Raw genomic sequence first — 25,319 nt, 5'->3', positions numbered from 1 at the left:
ATCTCTTTTAACAGTTTGTAATTTTGACAGTTTGTACAAGTCTGTAGATTTGTAAAAGTTCTTTAAATACTGGATATTAATCTGTTGTGGCATATAGAAAACATCCATTCCCACTTCGTGGCTTGCATTTCAATGTTTTTAATGTTTTCTTTTATAAACCTAAGTTCTTAGTTTTAGTGGAGTTCACTTGATCAGGGTTTTAACATAGTTCATCCTTTTTAAGTGCCATTTAAGAAATCTTTGTTCTCCCCCAAAACATATTATCCTTTTTCTGTCAAACACTTAATTGTTTTACCATTTATATTTAGATCTGCAATCTATCTGGCACTGATTTTTATCTATGATGGGTGGTAGGGGAAATAATTCGCTTTTTGTTCCCATATGGAAATTCTGATGCCCAAGCATCATTTATTGAAAGACCATCCTTGTCCATACATAATCAGTGTCATCAAGCAAGTAACATGGTATGAAGCAAATACCTGTTATCTGTGTGGACCTGGGTTCTTTTATTTTTATTTCTCTTGTTCCATGGGCTACTAGGTTTTTATACACCAATATGATACTGTCTTAATTACTGTATATCTTTATGATACATCTTGATTTCTGGGAACCTTAAGTTCTCCAGCCTTGTTTCTCTACAAGTTCGTGTTGACTGTTTTTAGTTCTTTAGATTGCCATCTACATTTTATAATAAGTTACTAATTTGAAAAAAAAAAATGATGTAGGGCTTTTGACTGGCCACATTGCATGTTTATAGATATATCTGTGGGACATTAGCATTTTTACAATATTGAGACTTCTGACCTCTGATTAGGCATTTCCCTTCATGTATTTAGGCTTTTTTTTTTTTAAATCTCAGTTACATTTTTAGTGGTATTTTTGTTGTTTTGTGGTTAGTTTCAGAGTAAATGCCTCATACTTTTCACTGGAAAATTAATGGTTTTTATTTTTATGATATGAGTGATGTATTTGAAATTAAATTTACTGTTTGTGACTGATATAGAGCACTATAATTAATTCTCTATTTTAATAATGTGTCTAATAACCTTTAAGTACTCTCTTACTAATTCACTTGTGTTATCTATTTGTACTATCATTTATTTATAAATAATTATAGTTTTATATTTCTCATTCCAGTTATTATCTGTTTTATATTGTTTTTATCTTTCCTTATTTTACTGGTGTAGGCTCTCAAATTCAGGAGAATAGACGTGTGTAGTAGATATCAACACTTGCCCTTTTCTACATTTCAGGCAAAAGTTTTTGATATCTCACCTTTAAGATTTTTGTCTATTTTTTGTAATAATGTTAAGCAGGTTAAATAATTTCCTTTGAAATTTAATTTTACAAGAGCTATTATGACTGGTATTTAAATACATCAAAAAGTATCCTTTGTTTATTAAGATATATTTTCTACTTTAAGTTAACATGATAAATCACATTTCTTGATTCTATATATAAAAAAATCTAAAATGTCTCCATTTAAGTTGTCACCTTTGTAAGTCTCCAACTTATCTTTGGTTTGCCCTGCTCTTAAAATGTAGCCTTTTCGAGTGTCCCAGCGGAGACCTTAAGGTGTTCAGTAGAATGCCTTTCCTTTCGTGAATCCCAAACCCCATATTTTGCCTCCTTGACATCATGATAAAGAAAAAGTTATTCTTCTTCAGCTTTTCACTGAACTTCCTAGCTCGTTTACCTGCCAGCAGATGCTATAGGAAGAAACCACCAAATGCTGGACTCACTCTCTGTTCCTCTCTTCTCATCAATGCCTTTGCTCCTCATGTCTTGGCTCCCATGGTAAACATAATCTTTAATTTTGACTACAAAAAAATGCCATGTGATTGGCAAAAGCTTTGCCTTTCCTGTCTCCACCTGGGATGTTTCCTGCCAAGAAAAATCAGATGCTCCTAGAGAGAAAGTGACTGGCAAAATATCAGCTCACTCTCTGTGATGCTTCTCTCCTTGGCTCTTGGTTTTTTCCAGTCTGGTTGCCTTGACAGTTCACTTATGCCATCAAACTTTTTTAGTCTGATTTTTCTAACTGATCCTGATGGGAAAATTGATCTGCTCAGGCTTTACCCTATATAGATTGTAGTTTGATTGGGCCTTGGTTGAGTAAAGCCTATCTGCAATTAGATGTCAGAAACATTGTTTTGGAACCAAATTTAAAAATCCAAATGAAAAAATGAGCAAAGAGTATTTGAATAAAAGCATTCCCAAAGAAGATACACAATGGCCAATAAGCACATGTAAGATTCTCATCATCACTAATCATTAGGAAAATGTAAATTAAAACCACAATGACCTACACTTCAGTCTCTTTAGGATGTCTATTATAATGATAAAAAACAAGCAAACATGTAGAAAATGAGTGTTGGTAAGGATGTGGAGAAATTAGGAATGTAAAATGATACAGCTGCTATGAAAATGGTATGGTAGTTCCTCAAAAGATTAAACATAAAGTTATCATAAGATCCAGTAATTCCATTCCTTATATACCCAAAAGGACTGAAAATAGAGATTGAAACATATTTGTACACCCATGATCATAGTAGTATTATGGACAACAGTCAAAAGAGAGAAACAATACAAGCATCCATTATCAGACAATGGATAAACAAAATGTTGTATACACTTACAGTGGAATATTATTCAGCCTTAAAAAGAAATGTCTGACACTATCTACAACATGATTTAATCTTGAAGATATTCTATTAAATGAAATAAATCAGTCACAAAAAGACAGATACTGCTGATTCCACTTACTTGATGTATCTGAAGTAGTCAAATTCATAGAGACCGAAAATAAATTAGTGATTACCAGGGGCCGGGAAAGAGGGAAGAGAGTAGGAGAAATGAATGTTTAATGGGTCACAGGGTATTGATTCAGGAAGATGAAAAAGTTCTGGAGGTGGATGATCATGATTGCATGACAATGTGAAAGCATGTAATGCATCAGTAGTTCAAAACAGTTAAAACTTTTAGGTTTGTGTAATTAATCTCAATTTAAAAAATACTGCAATTTTTCTTCATTAATCCCATGACTGTTTACACTACAAATATAAAATTTCTCCCACTATTGTATCTGTCCTACTCATTTCTATTCCAATACAGGATTACATCTAGATTTAACAATTTGCATTTTTAACTTTCTTTAGTTTATTGGTATTTCCTAGACTATTTTCTACCCTATTCCATTAAGATGTCCAAAACCATACCACAACTTACATGCTAAATACACAGTAATTTAACTCCTTACATTAGTAACCAAAAAACAAAAAACAAAAAAATCAGTGTTTGTATATGTAAACTTCCCTTACTAACCTTTCTTGAGTTTGTGTCAGGAAGATTGGTCTAAAAAACCTGTCATACAAGAATATTATTAGTATAATAAAAATTATCAAAGCAAGTTAATTTACTCATGGTATACCAAAGCTAAGCAACTAAATTCCAGATTTCTTTTTATCTTCTTACTATTGACTTGTTTCTAGCAGCTTGCTCTACTTCCTCATTTGAAGCCACAGTTTCAAGAAACATGAATGAAGAAACAACTGAGAATCCTGAGTGAAGCATACAGGTAATTGTACATGCAGCTAAAACTTTTGACTGTTGATAGAGTAAATGGCCAATCACGCTGATAATTGGATACATGCAAGCACAATTAGGCAATTGTGAACACAGTAGCTTGCACAATACTCTTATCTAGACATGCCTGATTATATTCACAAGTAATAGTATGGTATGCAAATTTACTCCCTTCCTGGAAATAAAATTGAACTCTGAATAGAATTATTCTGTCAAGCTTAGGGTCAATATCTTATGACAGTTAAGATTAATGAAATAACTGGTTATTAGGCAACACTTCAGTGTGAGATGAGGCTGGTTAGACAGATAGATAGATGATGTATAAAGACAGAGATAGAAATAGAGATACACTTCCCTGAACAGGGAGATCGACAGTGCCAGAATTATAGTGAAACAAGTGATTTAGAACCATGAATTCAATTTTTGTACTATTTCTTCCCATTGTAGGAGTCAGGATCTGGCAACCACACATAGCACACACACAAACCAGAGAGAAACAACCTAAGCTGCATCTCAGTGGTCTCTTTCTAAGTCAAACTTGACTTTTTTTAGGATGGGATTGAAAACTCATTTAAAGTAAAATGGCAATAACCAAATGGCACATTAATGTGGTTTTGAAAAAATGTATAACTTTTAAAGAATCTGAATTATAATTTAAAAAAAGAAAACAAAGAATATTCAGCTGAATTTTTGGGAATAGGGACTTTTGGTATTACAATAAAAATGGAATTCCTAACTTTAAAATAGTTTTCTTAAACATTCATTTTGAATCTGTGATTTTTTAAGACCAGAAAGATTGCTCAATATTATTTTAATATTGATAGTGTCACTGCTACTTACTGGCTATGAGGATTTAAGAAGCCATTTTTCCTATTATAAACTACCATTTCTTCATCTATCAAACATGAATAATGCTATCTAACTTTCAAAGAAGTTTAAAGGGTTTAAAGCAACATATATTCCATACAAAGTTGAGCACAAAATTTAGATATAATTGCAACTTTGTAGATGATAGCTATTATTTCTATTGTGTTTCATTTAAGTGACTTTTCTCCCTCTTATTTTTCACTCCATTTTAAATTTCTGTGTAAAGAGGAAGACTCTTCAAATTCATGTGCTCCTTGCTTCATCCTTCCCAAATGTTGTTTCTATCATACAATGTATTAGAAGGAGATAATGAAATAGTTCTGTGGTAGGCATATTTTTTTAATAGATAATTTTAGACTTTTTATTTTATTTGTAGTATAGTTGAATAACAATGTTATGTTTGCTTCAGGTGTACAACAAAGTGATTTGGTTATACATAAACAAGCATTTTGTAAGCAAATTTGGAAAACTCAGCAGAGGCCATAATACTGGAAAAGGTCAGTTTGCATTCCAATCCCAAAGAAGGGCAATGCCAAAGAATGCTCAAGCTACTGTACAACGGCACTCATTTCACGTGCTAGCAAAGTCATGCTCAAGTTCTCCAAGCGAGGCTTCAACAGTACATGAACCAAGAACTTCCAGTTGTTCAAACTGGATTTAAAAAAGGCAGAGGAACCAGAGGTCAAATTGTTAACATCCATTCACTGGATCATAGAGAAAGCAAGGAAATTCCAGGAAAACATCTACTTCTGCTTCATTGATTACATTAAAGCCTTTGACTGTGTGGATCACAACAAACCATGGAAAATTCTTAAAGAGATGGGTAATACCAGACCACCTTACCTGCCTCCTGAGAAATCTGAATGCAGGTCAAGAAGCAACAGTTAGAACCAGACATGGAACAATGATTTGGTTCCAAATTGGGAAAGGAGTACATCAAGGCTGTATATTGTCACCCTGTGTATTTAACTTATATGCAGAGTACATTATGCAAAATACCAAGGTGGATGAAGCACAAACTGGAATGAAGACTGCCAGAAGAAATAGCAATATCTTCAGATATGGAGATGACACCACTCTAATGGCAGAAAGTGAAGAGGAATTAGAGAGTCCTGATGAGGGTGAAAGAGGTGAGTGAATAAGCTGGCTTAAAACTCAACATTCAAAAAATTAAGATCATGACATTTGGTCTCATCACTTCACAGCAAATAGATGGGGAAAAAGTGGAAATACTGCAGATTTTATTTTCTTGGGATCCAAGAAAATGTGGACCCAGAAAATGCAGATGGTTGTCTGCAGCCACAAAATTAAAAGACATTTGCTCCTTAGAAGAAAAGCTATAACAAACCTAGACAATGTATTAAAAAACAGAGACATTATTTTGCTGATAAAGGTCTGAACAGTCAAAGTTATCATTTTTCCAGTAGTCATGTATGGATGTGAGAGTTGGACCATAAAGAAGGCTGAGCACTAAAGAATTGATGTTTTCTAACTGTGGTATTGGAGAAGATTCTTGAGAGTCCCTTAGACTGAAGGGAGAGCAAACCAGTCAATCCTAAAGGAAATCAACCCTGAATAATCACTGGAAAGACTGATGCTGAAGCTCTAATATTTTGGCCACCTTACGTGATCACAAAGTGTTAGACACCTCATAGTGACTGAAAAACAACCACAAAACATGTATTTATATTCCAAATTCTTTTTTTATTTAGGTTTTACAGAATGTTAAGCAGAGTTCCCTGCACCATACATTGTCCTTGTTCATTCTCCATTTTTTATATATAACAGCATGTATATGTCAATACCAGACTCTGAAACCTCCCTTCCCTCCTGGTAACCGTAAATTCATCCACTAAGTTAATGAGTCTGTTTCTGTTTTGTAAATGAGTTAATTTATATCTTTTTTTTTTTAAAAAAAAGATTTTATATATAAGAGATATCAGGGCTTCCTGGGTGGAACAGTGGTAAAGAAGCAACCTGCCAATACAGGAGACACAGGAGATGTGGGTTTGATCTCTGGGTAGGGAAGATCCCCTGGAGGAGGAAATGGCAACCTTCTCCAGTATTCCAGCCTGGAAAATCTCATGCATAGAGGAGCTTGGTGGGCTGCAGTCCATGGGGTTGCAATGAGTCTGACATGACTAAGCGACTGAGTATACATACATAGATGATATCATATGATATTTGTCTTCTCTGTTTGACTTACTTTGCTTAGTATTATAACCTCCAGTTTCATCCACATTGTTGCAAATGACACAGAATGGTAGAAAATATTGGCAAATGATGCAACTGACAAAGGATTAGTCTCCAAAATTTACAAATAGCTCATGTGGCTCAATACCACATAACCAACAACCCCATCAATAACTGAGCAGAAGACCTAAATGAGCATTTCTCCAAAGACATACAGATAGTCAAGAGGCACCTAAAGAGATGTTCAACACTGGTAATTATTGGGGCTCTCCTGCTGGCTCAGATGGTAAAGAATCTGCATGTAATGCAGGAGACCTGGGTTCTATCCCTGGCTTGGGAAGAGCCCCTGGAGGACAGCATGGCAACCCAATCCAGTATTCTTGCCTGGAGAATCCCCAAGAACAGAGGAGCCTGGCAGGCTACATAATTATTAGAGATTATTAGATAATTATTTAATAATTATTAGAGAAATGCAAATCAAAACAATGAAATATCACCTCACATGGGTCAGAATGGCCATCATGAAAAAGTCTACAAACAATTAATGCTAGAGAGGGTGTGGAGAAAAGCGAACCCTCCTACACTGTTGGTGGGAATGTAAATGGGTACAACCACTATGGAGAACAATATGGAGGTTTCTTAAAAAACTGAAAATAGTGTTGCCGTGTGATTCAGCAGTCCAACTCCTGGGCGTTTATCTGCAGAAAAACATGGTCTGAATAGATAAATGCATCTTATTGTTTATTTTGGCACTGCTCACAATAGCAAAGACATGAAAGCAGCCTAAATGTTCATTGACAGATGAATGGATAAAGATGGTGTGTACACACACATGCAGTGACACACACACACTGGAATAGTACTCAATCATTAAAAAGAATGAAACTGTGCCATTTGCAGCAATGTGAATAGGCACACTTTTAAGATGTCTTGCAATGATTTCTACCTCTTGGTATTCATCACTCTCCAGTGTAAACCTGTCCTTTCGAATGTTGGCAGGACCCAGTGCCTGGTTTCTAATGCACTGAATATGTACAAGCTACGAGTTGTCACTTTCTAGGTTAGGCCACAAAAGACTTGAATTCCTTTTTCCCTGCTCTCCTCTTTCTCCCGGCTTGCTCATGGCCACAAACCTTAACGGAGTCTGGAAGAAACTCTACCTAAATTGAGCCTTAAGATGACTGCAGCTTCTTCTGACATCTTGATTCAGTCTCTTTCTTTTTTTTTTTGGAATTTATTCCTGTATTCGATCATTTAAAACAATAACCAGAGCTGTTTCTATCACTCCACAAAAGACTAAACCATTTTTACAACAGAAACATAAAATGGAAAAATTGTGTTCATTCTATCACAAAAGGGACAAATTCATTTCTCCCTTTCATAGAGTTGAACTACATAATGCAGTTAATAGACACTTTTCTCACCATATTGATATGATTTTGTGTGTTTTCTGCCCATAATTTTTAAAATTTATTTTTAGTTTTTGTTTTATATTATAGTTGATTAACAATGTTGAACTAGTTTCAGGTGTATAGCAAAGTTTTACACATACATGTTTCTGGTTTTTTTTTTCAAATTATTTTCCCATTTAGGTTATTACACAGCATTGAGTACAGTTTCCTGTGATATACAGTAGGTCCTTCTTGGTGGTTGTTCTTCAGTCGCTAAGTTATATCTGACTCTTTGAGACCCCATGGACTGCAGCACACAAGGCTTCCCTGTCTGATCTCCTATGATTCAGTCCTGTGAGAACTGTTGGTTCAGACATACTGAACTGTATTCCTGATTTAAAAAAAAAAAAAGCAGAAAACTCCAGAACCACAAATTTAACAAACAAAAACACCTGTGAGATAATAAATGTTACTAAGTTTTGAGTAAGCCACGAAGTTTGAAAGTAGTTTGTTACTCAGCAATAGAAAACTAGTGCATTCATATTGATATTTGGCAAATCAACATTCTGTAAAGCAATTCAGTTCAGGTCAGGTCAGTTCAGTCGCTCAGTAGTGTCTGATTCTTTGCGACCATGAACTGCAGCCACCAGCCCTCCCTGTCCATCACCAACTGCCAGAGTTTATCCAAACCCATGTCCATTGAAATGGTGCTGCCATCCAACCATCTCATTCCCTGTCATCCCCGTCTCCTCCTGCCCCCAATCCCTCCCAGCATCAGGGTCTTTTCCAATGAGTCAGTTCTTCGCATCAGGTGGCCAAAGTATCGGAGTTTCAGCTTCAGCATCAGTCCTTCCAATGAACACCCAGGACTGATCTCCTTTAGGATGGACTGGTTGGATCTCCTTGCAGTCCAGGGGACTCTCAAGAGTCTTCTCCAACACCACAGTTCAAAAGCATCTATTTTTTGGCACTCAGCTTTCTTCACAGTCCAAATCTCACATCCATATGTGACCACTGGAAAAACCATAGCCTTGACCAGGCAGACCTTTGTGGACAAAGCAATGTCTCTGCTTTTTAATATGCTGTCTAGGTTGGTCATAACTTTCCTTCCAAGGAGTAAGTGTCTTTTGATTTCATGGCTGCAATCACCATCTGCAGTGATTTTGGAGCCCAGAAAAATAAAGTCTGTTACTGTTTCCAATGTTTCCCCATCTATTTGCCATGAAGTGATGGGACCCGATGCCATGATCTTAGTTTTCTGAATGTTGAGATTTAAGCCAACTTTTTCACTCTCCTCTTTCACTTTCACCCAGACATTCTTCAGTTCTTCTTCACTTTCTGCCATAAGGGTGGTGTCATCTGCATATCTGAGATTATTGATATTTCTCCCAGCAATCTTGATTCCAGCCTGTGCTTCATCCAGCCCAGCATTTCTCATGATGTATTCTGTATATAAGTTAAATAAGCAGGGTGACAATACACAGCCTTGACACATTTCTTTTCCTATTTGGAACCTGTCTATCGTTCCATGTCCAGTTCTAACTCTTGCTTCCTGACCAGCATACAGGTTTCTCAAAAGGCAGGTCAGGTGGTCTGGTATTCCCATCTCTTTCAGAATTTTCCACAGTTTATTGTGATTCACACAGTCAAAGGCTTTGGCATAGTCAATAAAGCAGAAATAGATGTTTTTCTGGAACACTCTTGCTTTTTCAAGGATCCAGCAGATGTTGGAAATTCGATCTCTGGTTCCTCTGCCTTTTCTAAAACCAGCTTGAACATCTGGAAGTTCACGGTTCGCGTATTGCTGAAGCCTGGCTTGGAGAAGTTTGAGCATTACTTTACTAGTGTGTGAGGTGAGTAAAGCAATTATCTTTCAATTAAAAAATAAATTTCTTTAAAAAAGAAAACTAATGCAAACATATCTACACCATACTCTCCTTTCCCCCAAATTTCTATTTGTAATGATCCTTCTCCAGGGTATTTAAAAATACATTAGTTTCTGTGGTTAAAGACATGTCACCTCATGTACAAATGCCTTTTTATAGTTATTTCCTCTCTAATTCCAAATCCTAGAAATAGAGTAGGCAGTAATTTTGTTCAGAATAGATGCCAAATGAGGGGAAAAAATAGTTTGATTCAGGTTCAGAGATTTAAAATATTGTATTTTAATAAATCAGTTATATAATAAAGCAGGCAGAAAACAATTTTGAGGTTTTAGATTTTTTTGAAAAGCAACCTGAGAAACACAAATAAGAATAAAATACTGTTCTTCTCCCAAAGAAGTTCGAATCACTAGTTAGGAAAACTGACCTATACAGGAGTAAAGCTTACTAATACACCAAAGTAATAAATGACAATTGGATTGCACAGATAGTAAGCAACCTAGAAAAGAAAAGAATACAATAGCTTCCCAGGGGGATGTAGAACATATTCTAGTCCTTCAAAATTATTACAATCAGAAATTAGCCTAGGGAGTTCCCTGGGGGTCCAGTGGTTAGGATTTGGTGCTTCCACTTGCGGTGACTTGAGTTCAGTCTCTAGTTGGAGAACTGAGATTCCATAAGCTATGTGGAGCAGCCAAAGGGGGAAAAAATAGAGAGAGAGAGAGAGAGAAAAAAAAGAAATTAGCCAAATTTCCAGCCTCCACTTAACCAAAACTTGTGTCTCTGCTCCTTGGTAGTTCACTGCTATCTACCTCAGCACAGATAGCATTTTATTTTACTTATGCATCTAAAGGATGATACAGAAAGTTTATACAACTGCCCCAAGGATAGAGGAAATATTGGAAAGAGTTCAAATATTGGAAATATTGGACTATATAAAGAAATATAGTCAATCAATTAATTTTTAAATTTTAAGTTGATAAAGAAAACAATAAAATATACTATTTTACTGCTTATCTGTCATATAAACACAATGTCAAAAATCACAATTTGTGGTAAAATAACTATTTCCATTTTCAATAAACTGTTTTTGTATTATGCTTCCATAGATTGAATGGCTAAATAGACATTTTTATTTAATGATACTGGTGAAATGCCCTAGTAAACTATTTTGCAAAATTTTTATAATGTTATTCACACTCTGAGAGAGAAATAATATCCAGAGGAGTGTGAAGAAAGCAAGGAGGGTCACAGGAGTAAGGAGGAATAACATTTTAAACAGGAAAAAATAATTAATAAAGACAAATGTGATAGCAAGATTGAGTATGTTAAAGATTCAAAAATGCCCACTGGGTGTGAAAATGTGATGGTTCTTTGATTTTAATGAGAGATAACTTTAGTCATGAGTTTAGAGTCATGGCGCAGAAACTGGAATTCAATGGACTAAAGAGTGAATATGAAGTGAGAAAATGATGACAGAAACAGATCAGCTTTTTGAAAAATTTAGATTAAGAGCAGAGTAGAGAGATTTGGTTACTGGAAGAGGACTTAGGCTCAAGGAGGTAAAAATTTGAAGGATGTTTACAAATAGAAGACAGACAGAGAGAGAAAGATCTCCAAAGCAAGACCTAAGTAGTTGAGTCAAGTGGTGCACTGGGGAGAAAAAAGTAGACTGCCTTGAATAGAAGGGGACTGCATCTCTAAGAATAAAGTATTATGAAGAGAAAAAATATAAGCAAATGTGTGGTTGTGTGAGAAAGATAACTGACTGCTTTGATTTTCCCTGCTGAGTGTAAGGAGGGCATTGGCAGCTTCTAAAGTGAATGCCTTAAATTTATTGTAAGATTATTTCTTTTCTAAGTCATAGGTGAGTAGATGTGGTTGTCATATATGCCTTAAATTGGGTTTTGTTCAGGTTTTTCCATAAGATGTTACGGGAAAACTCGAATGAACTCTTTGGCCAATCCAATGTAAGACTGGACTTTGTTAGTCATGAAAACACTCCCTTACCTCTATTTTTGTCTTTTAGCCTCTTTCTCACATCTGTGTTATTTTTCATAGGCTAACAGAGAAAAGCCTTAAGAGTTTTAAACTTTGAAGGAAAGACAGGAGATATTCACTTCAGATATATTTTAGTTTATGTTGAAAATTAGATGTATTACTATAAAGAAAACAGCTAAAGATTCTTTATCTAAAGGTAAAGCACGTTATTTGTACCTAACAGGGGGGTCAAAAGCTTGCTTGCAAGCTCATTTAAAAATATTCCTTTTTCCAAATGACTTATCCCAACAAACAAATGAAGTCAGAGGCTGTCTTGTTAGGAAAGACAATACGTGCAGGAAAAATATCTTGGATCCAGAGTTATAAAGTAGGGATTTGAGGCTCAGTTGTGATGTTTACTAAATCTTTGGTGTGGGGCAAGTTGTTTAAACTCTCTGAATCAGAATTTCCTACTTGTAAAACAAGAATAAGATCTATTGTCTAGGTAGATTGTCTGAAAAAAATAATAACATATTTCTAAAGGTGTGTAGTGAAATATAAATTGCCCTATAATAATTTTTTTTTCCTGCTTGAAATATGCCTGAGATAAAATTTTCACCCCTGATCACTTTAAGACTTCCCTGATACCTCAGTTGATAAAGAATTCGCTTGCAATGCAGAAGACCCAGTTTGATTGCTGAGTTGGGAAATCCACTGGAAAGGGGAAAGGCTACCCACTTCAGTATTCTGGCCTGGAGAATTCCATGGACTGTATAGCCCATGGGGTTGCCAAGAATTGGTTTTGGTTCATATGTTTCTGCCAGTGTGGGGATATTTGGCCATAGGTTATAGAATATCCAATATAGATGGATCAAGCCTAAATTCATGTGAGGCATAATATTTTGATTTGCCATCATACAGAACACTTTAGAAAGTTTAGAAAACACAGAAGAGGAAAAAAATAATTCATAGATCTATAGTGAAAGTGGAAGTCATGCAGTCGTCTGACTCTTTGAGACCCCATAGACTATACAGATTCTTTACCAGCTGAGCCACCAGTGAAGCCCCCTATCACTTAAAGAGTGTGTATTATTGTTTCATTCTCCATTCTTATTGGTTATATTGGTTATATATATTTGAAGTGAAATGAAGTGTTAGTCACTAATATATGTCTGACTCTTTGTGATCCTATGGACTGTAGCCCCACCAGGCTTTTCTGTCCATGGGATTTTCCAGGCAGTAATACTGGAGTGGGTTGCCATGCCCTCCTCCAGGGGATCTTCCCAACCCAGGGATCAAATTTGGTTCTCCTGCATTGCAGGTGGATTCTTTACTGCCTGAGCCACCAGGTAAGATATTTTAAAAGATATTATATATATATATATATGTATATATATATATATATAATCTTTTAAAATTAAATCTATACAACATTTTTCTGTGATATTGCAGCCTTTATAGACAGGAATTCAAAAGATTCCACTGTGTGGACTTATCAGTATTACTAATCATTTAATGTATTTCTAGTTTTTTACTATTATATACAATGACTATAAATCCTTGCTGAATTTAGAACTGTTTAACCCTCATGAGACCCACTCCTTAGGTTTACATTACTTACAGGAGAGATTTACTATTTTATTTTATATTTTTTACCTCAGGTTTTAAAATTTCACTTATTTTTTTTCATAGGTAGTGTTTTTTTAAAAAAATGAATTGAGTGAATAAATGTACTACAGTAGATTGTGTTAATTCCCAGGAAACTGCACTCTTCATAAGGTTCAGAGTCTATCCTTCACCATAAAATCACCCTGGTTACCTGGTTACCTAACATAGTATTTCAGAAGGAGTTGGCACCTAATTCGTAGAATGAATTGTTTGTTAGTTTAGAAAGCTAGTTCATTGTCCTAGCTGGGGATACTGGTCTCTTCCAATGGCAGTGTACAGAGAAACGGAGTCATGCAGTGCCTATAATGTTTTGTCATATGAGAGAGATTATTTCAAGGCTAGTTGGGCAAATGATAATGTAGGCATAGCATATCCACAAATTAGATAAACAGATGGGCTTTTACTGCCGGAAATAATTTGTTCTTGGAAGGAACATCTAACATTGGTGACTCTCAGATTCTGTCAGCAGAGTGACATTTGGGATTGGAGTCAGAAGTGACCTGGCACAATTCTGAAGGATGACATCTCTGAAGCAAATGGGTAGCAGTTTTTTTTAAATTATTATTATTAATAGAGTACATTTGGTAAATTATTTATCTCAAATCACATTTGCTTAGTTACTCATTTCTAAACATTTTAACTTTTTATAAGCAATGAGAATAGGAATCCTCACTGGTGCTAAATCTAATCTTACTTCATAGAGAGTTGTTATCATTCAAATAACTATAACCAGAGCACTTCATTACAGTGAACCCCATGGGCTGAAGTACAAATCTGATGTGACACCTTATTACTTACTTAAGAATGATGTTCAGTCTTCAAAACTCTAGAGAAGTGATGGAATATTATTTCTATCTGTATTGTGAATGATTTGAGCTGAGGAACTACTTCTCATGTAGTTCATATGTTTTATTCCTATCTTCCAATGCTTAGTTCTACTGTTATAAACAGATTTGTCATAACCGCTTGATTGTGAATGTATAGATAGATAGCAGCAACAAGAATTTCTCCTATCTCTAGTTATTGCCAAATTTGTTACACGATTCTTTCATGTCTAATCTTCCTTAAATTCCAAAAGCTTAGTAACCAATGGGTTATTCTTTAACTTACTTTTCCATTTACTCCACAGATACATTTTGAAAGTCTACCATGTATGTGCTCAACATTGCAAATGGGCTTAACACAGCAAAACTCAAAAAGTTCAATTGATGCTCTAGGATTATATACTAATAGAGATCCGGCATGTGTCACTACCAAGTATTTACTAGGAACACCTAATTTGAACGGGGAATGTGGGAGGGAGGCAGGGAAGTAAGTGAATGGGAAAGAGACCAAGAGAGGGACACAGAGATTGGCTTTGGGAAGTAACCATAAAACATTTAGTGATTTCATTCAATGAAGATTGCTTAGAGTTTCAGCTTTGTCCAATCCTGTAGAACAGGCTTCCCCCAGTGGCTCAGCTGTAAAGAATCCTGCAATACAGAAGATGCAGTTGATCACTGGGTCAGGAAAATCCCCTGGAGGAGGAAAGGGCAACCCATTCCAGTATTCTTGCCTGGAGAATCCCAAGGACAGAGGAGTCTGGTGGGCTACAGTCCAAAGGGTTGCCAAGAGTCAGACATGACTGAGCGACGGAGCGCGCGCACACACACACACACACACACACACACACACACACACACACACACACACACAGACTCTACAGATGGACCTCAGAATAGCAGTAGTAAACAAGACACAGTTGTTAGCCTTGCAGATTTCACCATTTGAAGGGCAAAACTTACACTCTGGTTGAACTAAAATTTCGGTTCAAGTAAGTCAGGCAGAGGAGTGGTGGGCTTCAGGGACTAAGACTCCTCAATGCTGATGAATGGACAACTAATTTGTATAACTGATAAAACAGAAATCAATCTTCCCAATGTCCTCAAAAAACTGATTAACCTCAAATAAATCCATCTAGAGGAAGTCAGTTAAGCATTTGAGTCATAGTGAGCACTTACACTAAACTTGGTATTTTCTCAACCAACATTTTTAACCTGTCTTGAAATGACTGTAAACTATTTTATAGATGAAGAATCTAAGAAATTTTACCAAAATAACTTTGCAAGTATATGTTTTAGTAGGGATTAAAAATGAGATTATAAAATTCTGGTCTCTCTTGACTGCTTACGTTTATAACAGACATTTTAAAGCAAGACGAAAAGAGAAGGTCATGAAAATTTTGTCATGACTAGAATCTTGCAATTCATCATTTGATTACAAAACACAAAATGCAATAAATAAAGCAGTGAAAGTGAAAAGTCAAGAGAAAATATATTAATTACATATACAACTTTAAAAAAGTGTTTCTTCTAATATAAATGGTCAACCTGACTTTCTCAGTTTCCTATTAAACTTTCCCATTCTCAGCATAACTCATTACACCCCCTGTGCTTCTGATAATTTACAGATGTCCACGGTTCCAGGAAGAGAATGACCTCTGTCAATACTGTATAAATAAGACATAAGGCTGCTAGGTTTTTCAAATGAAAGGCATGAAATTCTCTCAGGTTTTGTATAGGAAGAGTGACAGATTATAGATTTATATATTCAAGGTAAAATAGTTTGAATAACATAAATGCTATCAACATATTGTCTGTAGTACCACCATCAGTGTTCAGAGTTAAAAAACAAAATTAAAGAAGCACATTTGAATATCATGAAGAAAAACCTCTGCTGCTTTATCCTGGGAGAAAGTCCATATAAGTTCAAATTGTAATATGCTACTACATCCCAATTACTCTTTGTGGTACCATTAAAACTATTATGTAGTTTCACGTATTTGGGAAAACATATTGATAGCTTGTGTTTTCTTGGTTCTGTTGCAGGAAGGGGGACCCCTTCCAGGGCCCGAAACTGGGCTCTTGTCTAACACTCGAAAATGAATTGTCCGAGGAGACACATGCTGACAAAGCAAGAGATTTTATTGGGAAAGGGCACCCGGGTGGACAGCAGGAGGTAAGGGAACCCAGGAGAACTGCTCTGCCGCGTGGCTCGCAGTCTTGGGTTTTATGGTGATGGGATTTGTTTCCGGGTAGTCTTTGGCCAATCATTCTAATTCAGAGTCTTTCCTGGTGGCGCACACATCGCTCAGCCAAGATGGATGCTAGCAAGAGGGATTCTGGGAAGTGGATAGACACGTGGTGTTTCCTTTTGACCTTTCCCGAACTCTTCCGGTTGGTGGTGGCTTATTAGTTCTGTATTCCTTATCAGGATCTCCTGTCATAAAACAACTCATGCAAATGGTTACTATGGTGCCTGGCCAGGGTGGGCGGTTTCAATCAGTGTGCTTCCCCTAACAGTTCTAGTTCTTAGCTGGTGGGGTAGGTGAAAAATAAAAGACTTTTTAGGATATCAGTTATTTCAGGGTTTTTTTTCTTTTCTTTTTTAAATTAATTTATTTCTTAGTTGAAAGATAATTGCTTTACAGAATTTTGTTAGTTTCTGCCAAACAGCAACATGAAATCAGCCATCAGTATACATATGTCCCCTTCCTCTTGGAGAGGTTTCAAGGTTTCTAACGCACCTTTCCTTTCATCAAATGAAGAATCTGTCAAGCATATAACAGGAACTTATAGTTTAGCTTTTTGGACAATGAGATGTTCAACTTATGAACAAATCAAAGAAGGTCAAACCCAGCATGAATCAAATTAGTATAAAAGGTGAAATTTTAAGAACTGCATATTAGGACTGTTCTCTCTCTCCAGCTGTGAGAGGTGAAAGGGAAGAACTCTTTTTCTATACTCACACATCTGACACTAACTACCCAGAATTAGCACAGACACCACAGGTTGAGGGCTCAGTCCCACAGGACTGTCCCCACTTCTTAAGTCTAGAACTGCTATACTTCTGACCAACTGGTTCCATAACAGAGGTTATTACAATTCCTCTCCTAACATTCAATAATTTTCTAGAATGCTTCACAGAACTCAGGAAAGCACTTTGCTTGGCACGCTGCAGCCCATGGGGTTGCAAAGGGTCGGACACAACTGAGTGAGCTCAGCCAGCACAACAGCATTTTAAAGGATATAGTAATAACTCAGAAACAGCCATGTGTAAGAGAGCCAAGACACGATGAGGCATGCTACATGCCTTCTAAGGAATGAAATGTTTCTATGCCCTCTCCAGGGATGCTATCCTTCTAGCACCAAGACATATTCACCAAACCTGAAGTTCTTGGAACTCCTTTAAGATTTTTATAAAGGTTCCATTAAACAGGCACGATTGACTAATGACTGACAATTGGTGATTAACTTACCTTTGTTCCTCTCCCCTCCCCAGTGGTCAGGGAGTGGGACTGAAAGTTCTAACTCTCTAATCACTTAGTTTTTTCTGGTGACAACCAGCCCCCATCCTCCAAGAGTCACCTCATTAGCAAAAACTCAGGTTTGATAGAAAGGGACTCGTATGAATAACAAAAGATTCTCCTCTCACCACTAACAGTCAGGAAATTCCAAGGGTTTTAGCAGTTCTATATCAGGAATCAGAGATAGAGATCAAAAACATATTTCTTATTATGCCACAGAAACAATTCAGTTTAATCATTAATGACTGGATATACATGAATTTCAATAACCAGGCTGTACATGTGATGAACATGATTGTTTCCAAAAAGCGTGAATCAAAATACTGATGACTTGCAAGGAGTTTGAGGTTTTTAAACTGAAGAAGGAAAGAAAAAGCCAGGAAGATAGAGCTAGGGAGATGGTAAGTAAATGTGCATGCTTGCTAAGTCACTTCAGTTGTGTCCAACTCTTTGCGATCCTATGGATCATGGACCACTAGGTTCCTCTGTCCATGGGATTCTCCAGGCATGAATACCAGAGTGTGTTGCCATGCCCTCCTCCAGGGGATCTTCCCGACCCAGGGATAGAACCCATGTCTCTTACTTCTCCTGCATTGGCAGGCAGGTTCTTTACCACTGGTGCTACCTGGGAAGCCCAAGTAAAAGTTCATATGATTAAAATCATTTTGCTTTATTGAATATGCATTTTTTATATCTACAAATAATAAAGGGGGAGGGAAATTCAGATTTTATTCCAGAGAGTTACTCACATGCTGAATTCATATAATGTACACTGTATGGGTGAAAATCACCCATATGTTATTAATAACATGCACAAAATATATAGGAGTAGAAAAGTAGAAATGTAGTTTCCAACCTCTGGGTATGTGAAAACATATTTTAAAAAGTAAATTAAAAATGTAATATATATATATATCATTGAAATTCTTTAAAAACTGCTTTCATTTAACACACAGAATTATGATTTATTTTTTTAAATCTAGAGAAACAAAAGACAGATTAGGTCTATGATACTCAAATTTTCTTTATTTGATATCAATTGAAAAAGAAAAATTGAGTCATTTGCTCTGTTTAAATTGATTGTTTTAATTATCAGTATGTCATTCTTAACAAAAAAATAATTGAATAAAGAAATGAATGTTTCAGAATTTACTAGAGAAAGAAAAGATGGGTACCTCCTTTTCCCTCTAAAGTTAATTATGTTAGAATACATTGTCTATTCATAAAATTAGATGATTCTCATGAGCCAAAAAATAATTGGAATATTTATATTCTTCTCCTAAAGGTAACTATTACTAACTTTGGTAAAGTTTCTTTCAGAATTTTTTCATTACATATTATTCATTAAATAAACATTTTTATAAGATCAAGCAGCATATGATTTTTTTTCACTAAATTATATATCAAAAACAAGCTTCTACACTATAAAAGTGTCCTTCATATAATTGGGAACAATGTTTTATCTTATTTATGAATTAATAATGAGGTATTTAATTGTTATAACAACAGGGAGACATTTAAAGGGAATTTAAATGCCTAGAAGAGGTCAAGAAGGTAACTTATTAGACAATAATGCTTCTGAAACAACCAGAGAACCCAAGCCTAGCCTAATAGATTTTAAGTATAATTTAAAATAAAAACAGAAACAAAAATTACATCTTTAAATTGAGAAAAAAATCAAAATATATATTTTGTACCATACCTGATAATTCACATATTTGAAGACTTTGATGGGTCTCATTCAGTTGAGAGCCCAATTATTTTGTACTTTTCAGATTTTTTAGTCCCTGCTTTTATGATACTAAGAAAAAAAAAAAAAAAACCAAAAAACTTCTGAGAAGTCCAGTCCAGAGTATAATCTTTGGGAGCTGATTTTCTTTTCCTTCTGCAAGGTTCTATAGGATGTGACCTCTTTTTTTTCTTTTAATTGTTTGAGATATTGAGAAGACTTACAAAAATAATACAGAGAACTTTGCTTTTCACAAAAAATTTCTAAGTATAATATTAACATTTCACCACATTTGCTCCTCTCTTGCTTTATATTTATATAAAATTACCCTTGGTGGCTCAGATAGTAAAGAATCCGCCTGCAGTGTGGGAGACCTGGGTTCAGTCCCTGGGTTGGGAAGATCCGCTGGAGGAAGCATGGCAACCCACTCTAGTATTCGTGCCTGAAAAATCCCAGTGGTCAGAGGCGCCTGGTGGGCTACAGCCCATGGGGTTGCAAAGAGTCAGACAGGACTGAGAAACTAAACATAGCACCCGATTGGAGTGCTATTTCTTAATTTGTGGTTTTCTAGATTATGTTAAGTGTTTTTAACTAAAACCACAACTCCTCCTAACTTAGACCAGTAATTGCATATACTTTTCCCCAAGGATCTTATTTAAAGCAAAGGAAAAAAAAAAAATCCTTATACTCTTGCTTTGCTGTTCTGTTTGTTTTACTGGTAGATTTTTTTTTTTTTCTTTTCATAAAAGCACTTTTTATTTGAGGCAAAGAAAAGTCTAGCTGAAAGGATTACAGTACCAAGCAACTAAAATCCCACTGTTAGAGGCACTATTCTGATTTTGTAAATTCAATTTAGAAAAGAGTATTTGGGTTGCATGTTCCCCAGTTCCCCAGACAAGAAGGGCAAAGGAAAACTGAAGACACTTCTACTAATCTATTGAGTCTGTTCTTTGGACGTGACACCAAGCTGGCTGAGCCCTCAGCGGTTTGTCTAGAAGTCGCTGATCCACCACTGAGGGAAACGGGCCAAATTACTCTACACACAAGGAAAGTGAGGTGGGAGATGGCAGGTCACCTGGCCAAGGGCAGACAGGCGCAGCTTCAAAACTCCTTCAGAACTCCTCATGAACGGGGTAATCCCTGTGGGAGGCACAGCTCACCAAGGCACAGACCCTCCAGCCCCTGTTGTAGCTGGGCAAGGTGGTCATATCCTCCTTGTTCAGTTCAAAGACCTGGAAGTCCTCAGCAATGCGTTCAGGCGTCGCCGACTTGGGGATCACGATCAGGTTCCTCTGCGTGGGGACTCAGATCAGCGCCTGGACTGTGGTTTTACTGTGCTGTCTGCAATCGCTTTGATCCTCGGGTCCTCCAGCATGGAAGGGTCCTCGGGCTTGGCCTGTCGGGAGAGCCCAGGGGACTATCGGCAGTCACCACAGTGCCTTTGGAGTTGCAGTGCTGGATTAACTTCTCCTGAGTGAGGTATGGGTGGCACTCGATCTGGTTAACCGGCAGCTTGTATTTTAAGCCAGGTTTGTTTACGATCTTCTCCACATGGAGATGGTTGAAATTGGCGAGTCCAACAGCTTTCACCAGCCCTTTGTCCACCAGCTCTTCCATGGCCGTCCAGGTATCCACGAAATCTTTCTCACTGGGAATCACGTTGCCGTCCTCATCCAGTGGGAAGAAGTCTTCCCCAGGCTTGAAGCCCGTGGGCCAGCGGATGAGGTAGAGGTCCAGGTAGTCCAGCTTCAGGTCGCTGAGCATCTTCTGGCAGGCTCCTTTCACCACGTCCTTGTTGTGATACGTGCACCACTGTTTGCTGACAATGAAGAGGTCCTCACGTTTCACAACCTTCTCCTGCAGCTTCGCGTGGAGGGCCAAACCCACCTCATTCTCATTCTGGTACATGTGGGCACAGTCAATGTGACAGAGTCCAAGGTCAATCTCCACCTTCACAGCCTCCGTCACTTTGCCTGGAGGGGACTTCCAGGTGCCTAGCCCCAAGATGGGCATCTTGGCGCCAGTGTAGAGCACATGTGGTTGGCCATGACTGCTGAGCTCCGCCGACTGGGATCAGAGGACCATGGTAGATGTTTTTCTAGTCTACTTTTTTTCACTGAAAATATAGTGGCTTAAGGATTATCAATGTATGTGAGGATCTCAATTCTGTTGCTTCTGAGACTTTTCCCCTTTTTCCAAGTGATGATCAATACCCACAGTTTTAGGGTCCTGGTATCATCATATGTCTGTAAGATATGTGTCTATAGTTATATGTTTATAGTTGTGGCTTCATTTTTTGTTCATCACTTTCATTTCAACTTATTTTTTTCAGTTTTGCTTTATGTGGATTTTACCTCAACCTATTGAGAGATCTCTTATCCACTTAAATATATGTTTGTAAAAATGTATTCAACATTTCTAGATGTTTAATCGTGCATCATTTTTCACAATACCAAAGCAGCCATATTGCTAGAACAATTCTAAATAACAATTTTAAAGATAACATTTTCAATTGTTTACCTTGAATATAATATTCATTATTTTTTCATGAGTCTAGAAAATAAAAATTAGTCAGAACTTATCATACTTACTGTTATAGATTCTTCTCCCCAAAGCCCTGATGAAATCACTGTACATAAAATAATTAATTTTATATATATTCATCTTTATCAATTAACTTGAGTATTTCTTTTGACATTTTGAAGATAAATCCTATCTTGGGTGTGCAGATGTTTTGTTGTTTTACTAACATTCAAATAAGTTGCATTTTTCAACATTTCTTGTGATAGCTTGCTATTTTTAGACAAAAATATATAAGCAATACATTTCTGAGCAATGTATTAAAGAAAATGAATGCTTAAGTAATATTTGATACTGAGAACTGGAAAGTGAGTTGATCAGAACCACACTGGTTAGCCTGGAAAGTAAGTTTTTAACAGAAAGCAAATTTGGCAGTGCCAGCTCTGAACTACTCATTGCTTATGACATGATTTGACATTATAATCATTCACCTTACACTCTTTGTTCTAATTCTTTATATGAAGTAAGCAAACTTGTCTTTATAGCTTGGCTTCCCATTTGATTTCCTACAGAGATCATAAGTTGGTCAAGGAAACTATAAATCCTGTCTGCTTAGCAGTGATATTTCTTTCTGTACATTGTTAAATTAGCATTCAGTTCTGCACTAGCTTTTGTGAGCTTGGCTGACCTGAGACTATCTGGGGAAGATTGAAAAACTAAAAATGAAACCTGAAATATTGTGAACAAAAGGATTCTGGGATGCTATATACATTACCAATGAATCAGTTAAATGGTTCCTGTGTTTTAGTCACATAGACAGTTATTTATTTCTGTCACTATTCATTCAATCATGCATTTATCCATCCATACATCCATGCATCCACCCATCCATTTAACTATTCACTGAACCAGCACTTATTTAATATCTATATACCTAGTTCTGTGCTAGCTGGTAGTAATAAAGAGAAAATTATTTTCAGCAACCTTTCTTTAGAAGAGAGGCAGATAGGTGAAACAGAAACATAATCACATATTATAAACATAAAAATATAAAAATAGGTGTTACTCAGTATGATCAAAAGAAAAAGTGAGTTTACCCTGGAGAACAAAAAAAAAAAAACGAAACAAATATTTGTAACTCCTAATATCACTTTCTTTCAATTTCTCTGAAATTATGTCTTTAGTTATGAGAGGATATGAATTGGTCCTGGATATATTTATGACTATGTGCAAATATGTAGGTAAGTAAAAATTAAATGGATAAAAGTAAGCAAAATTTATGAAGTCACATTACAAGAGCCATCACTGGAAATATTTCCTCCTTTAATAAGTATAAGCTGAACACCAACACGTACAATTATGTACAAGGCATATTTAATCACTGAATCATGTGACTAAATATAATGCATCAATATCGAGCTTGACCTTTTATATTTTTATAATATGTTCTGGATTATTATTTATTAGATTTTTAATTTTTCATGTTAAATTTTAAACTATTGGAAGAAATCACCATTGCAAATCTAAAGCCTTTTAGTTTCATACTCTATGTCAATTTTTAAACTACAGTTTACTATGTATTTCAAGAAGAGCTTAAAAGTGTTTAGTAGTGCATTTACCAATAAATGAAACATCTATGATTAACAACTGAGTCTTAAGCTTTGACATATATAAATGCCATGTAGATCTATATATAATTTTATCTATATGTCCATAAAAAGAGGACTTATTTTTAAGAATATGAAGGAACAGTATCCATTTTTTTAAGAGACAAAATTTTGTGTTCAGTGATTATGAGATAAAAAAAAGAACCTAGAAATTTAACTGGGCACATTGGTCATGAGCCAATACTGGATTTCCATAAATTATAGGATCTAAAACTACTGATCTGACATTTATAAGATTAACTTACAAAATTTGTTTTAACTGTCTCATTACAAAATTTGACTCTCTTTGTAAATTTTTGGCCTTGGATTAAAAATTTTAGATATTTATTTATATTTTAAGATTATTGAGAAAATATATGATGAATTCTCTCCCTAATACAGTACAAAATATTATTTTCTAGTGTTGTAATTTTGATTCTAATAGTGGATGGTTAAGAAACAGTATTTATCTGTTGTATACAGGTTGTATTAACAGGTTGGATCAACTACAAATCGGCCCTCGCCACTGCACTTGCCATCTACCACAAGGATTAAATCATGTGCTGTTGCAGCTGCTGATTTTCAACACCCTCTGAGAGGAATTCAAGGTAGAGAGCAGAAATGAGGCAGCCTGCAGCGGGGGTGGGGGTGGTGGAGTGTGGGGTGCTGTGGGGGAGGAAACTGGAAGCACAAGTCTTCAGATAGTTAAATCTTTTCAGGAGCCAATTTTAAGAGTTCAATTCTTGTATCTCTTTGTATCTAGAAAAGCACTAAAATTCTTCATAGTGATGACTGCTCCTCATGACAAGCAGAAAACTTCTGCAAAAAATATGGGATTGATTACATGTACTACCCCTTCAACAAAATAACATATATTTTGACCTTCGCCTCTACCTCTTTGGAGCAGTTTCTCAGGGCTATCTGAGGTGCTATCTCTTGAACTATAGTTCTCATTTTGCCCCCAATAAAAGTTAACTCACAACTCTCAACATTGTGTATTTTTTAAAGTCAACACTTGTTTAAATTACTAAACTGACAACATGAATACTACATATATTCTCAAACTCATTTATCAAATTAGAACAAAAATTAGCACATGTTCATTAAAAATATCACAAAGTTCAAGGATTTAAATTTCACTCACATTTTCTGAACATTTCTTGAGGTAAAAGACAGTGTTAGGTAACGTAAATAACATACAACTGGTTTCATGAAGAATCAAATATGTTAACTGTGATAAATGCAGAATACAGATGTGAGGCAAAGGACTGGTACAGAGGAGGGAGTGACTGAGGGTCTTGACACAAGACAGTCTTTTAGAATAATTCTTGCTTGAAATGGGCTTTTGATTACAAATAGATTTTTTTTTTTCAGGTAAATGAGGGTGGTGTAAAAGGGTATTGAGAATAGAGGAAAATAGAATAACACATTCAAGAACTATTCAGTATCCTAGAATGCAAGAGACAGATTTCCAGCAGGAGGGAGAAGATGAATCTGCAGTGTGGATATGAT

General features: G+C 36.0%; 1 pseudogene; it reads right to left on the bottom strand.

The window, feature by feature from the left end:
- Nucleotides 1-20,753: 20,753 nt before the first annotated feature.
- Nucleotides 20,754-25,319, bottom strand: part of LOC122688517 — a 33,297-nt pseudogene continuing 28,731 nt past the window's right edge.

This window comes from Cervus elaphus, chromosome 33 (assembly GCF_910594005.1).
Source record: "Cervus elaphus chromosome 33, mCerEla1.1, whole genome shotgun sequence".
Classification (NCBI taxonomy): domain Eukaryota; kingdom Metazoa; phylum Chordata; class Mammalia; order Artiodactyla; family Cervidae; genus Cervus; species Cervus elaphus.
This window is presented reverse-complemented; position numbering and strand designations above follow the sequence as displayed.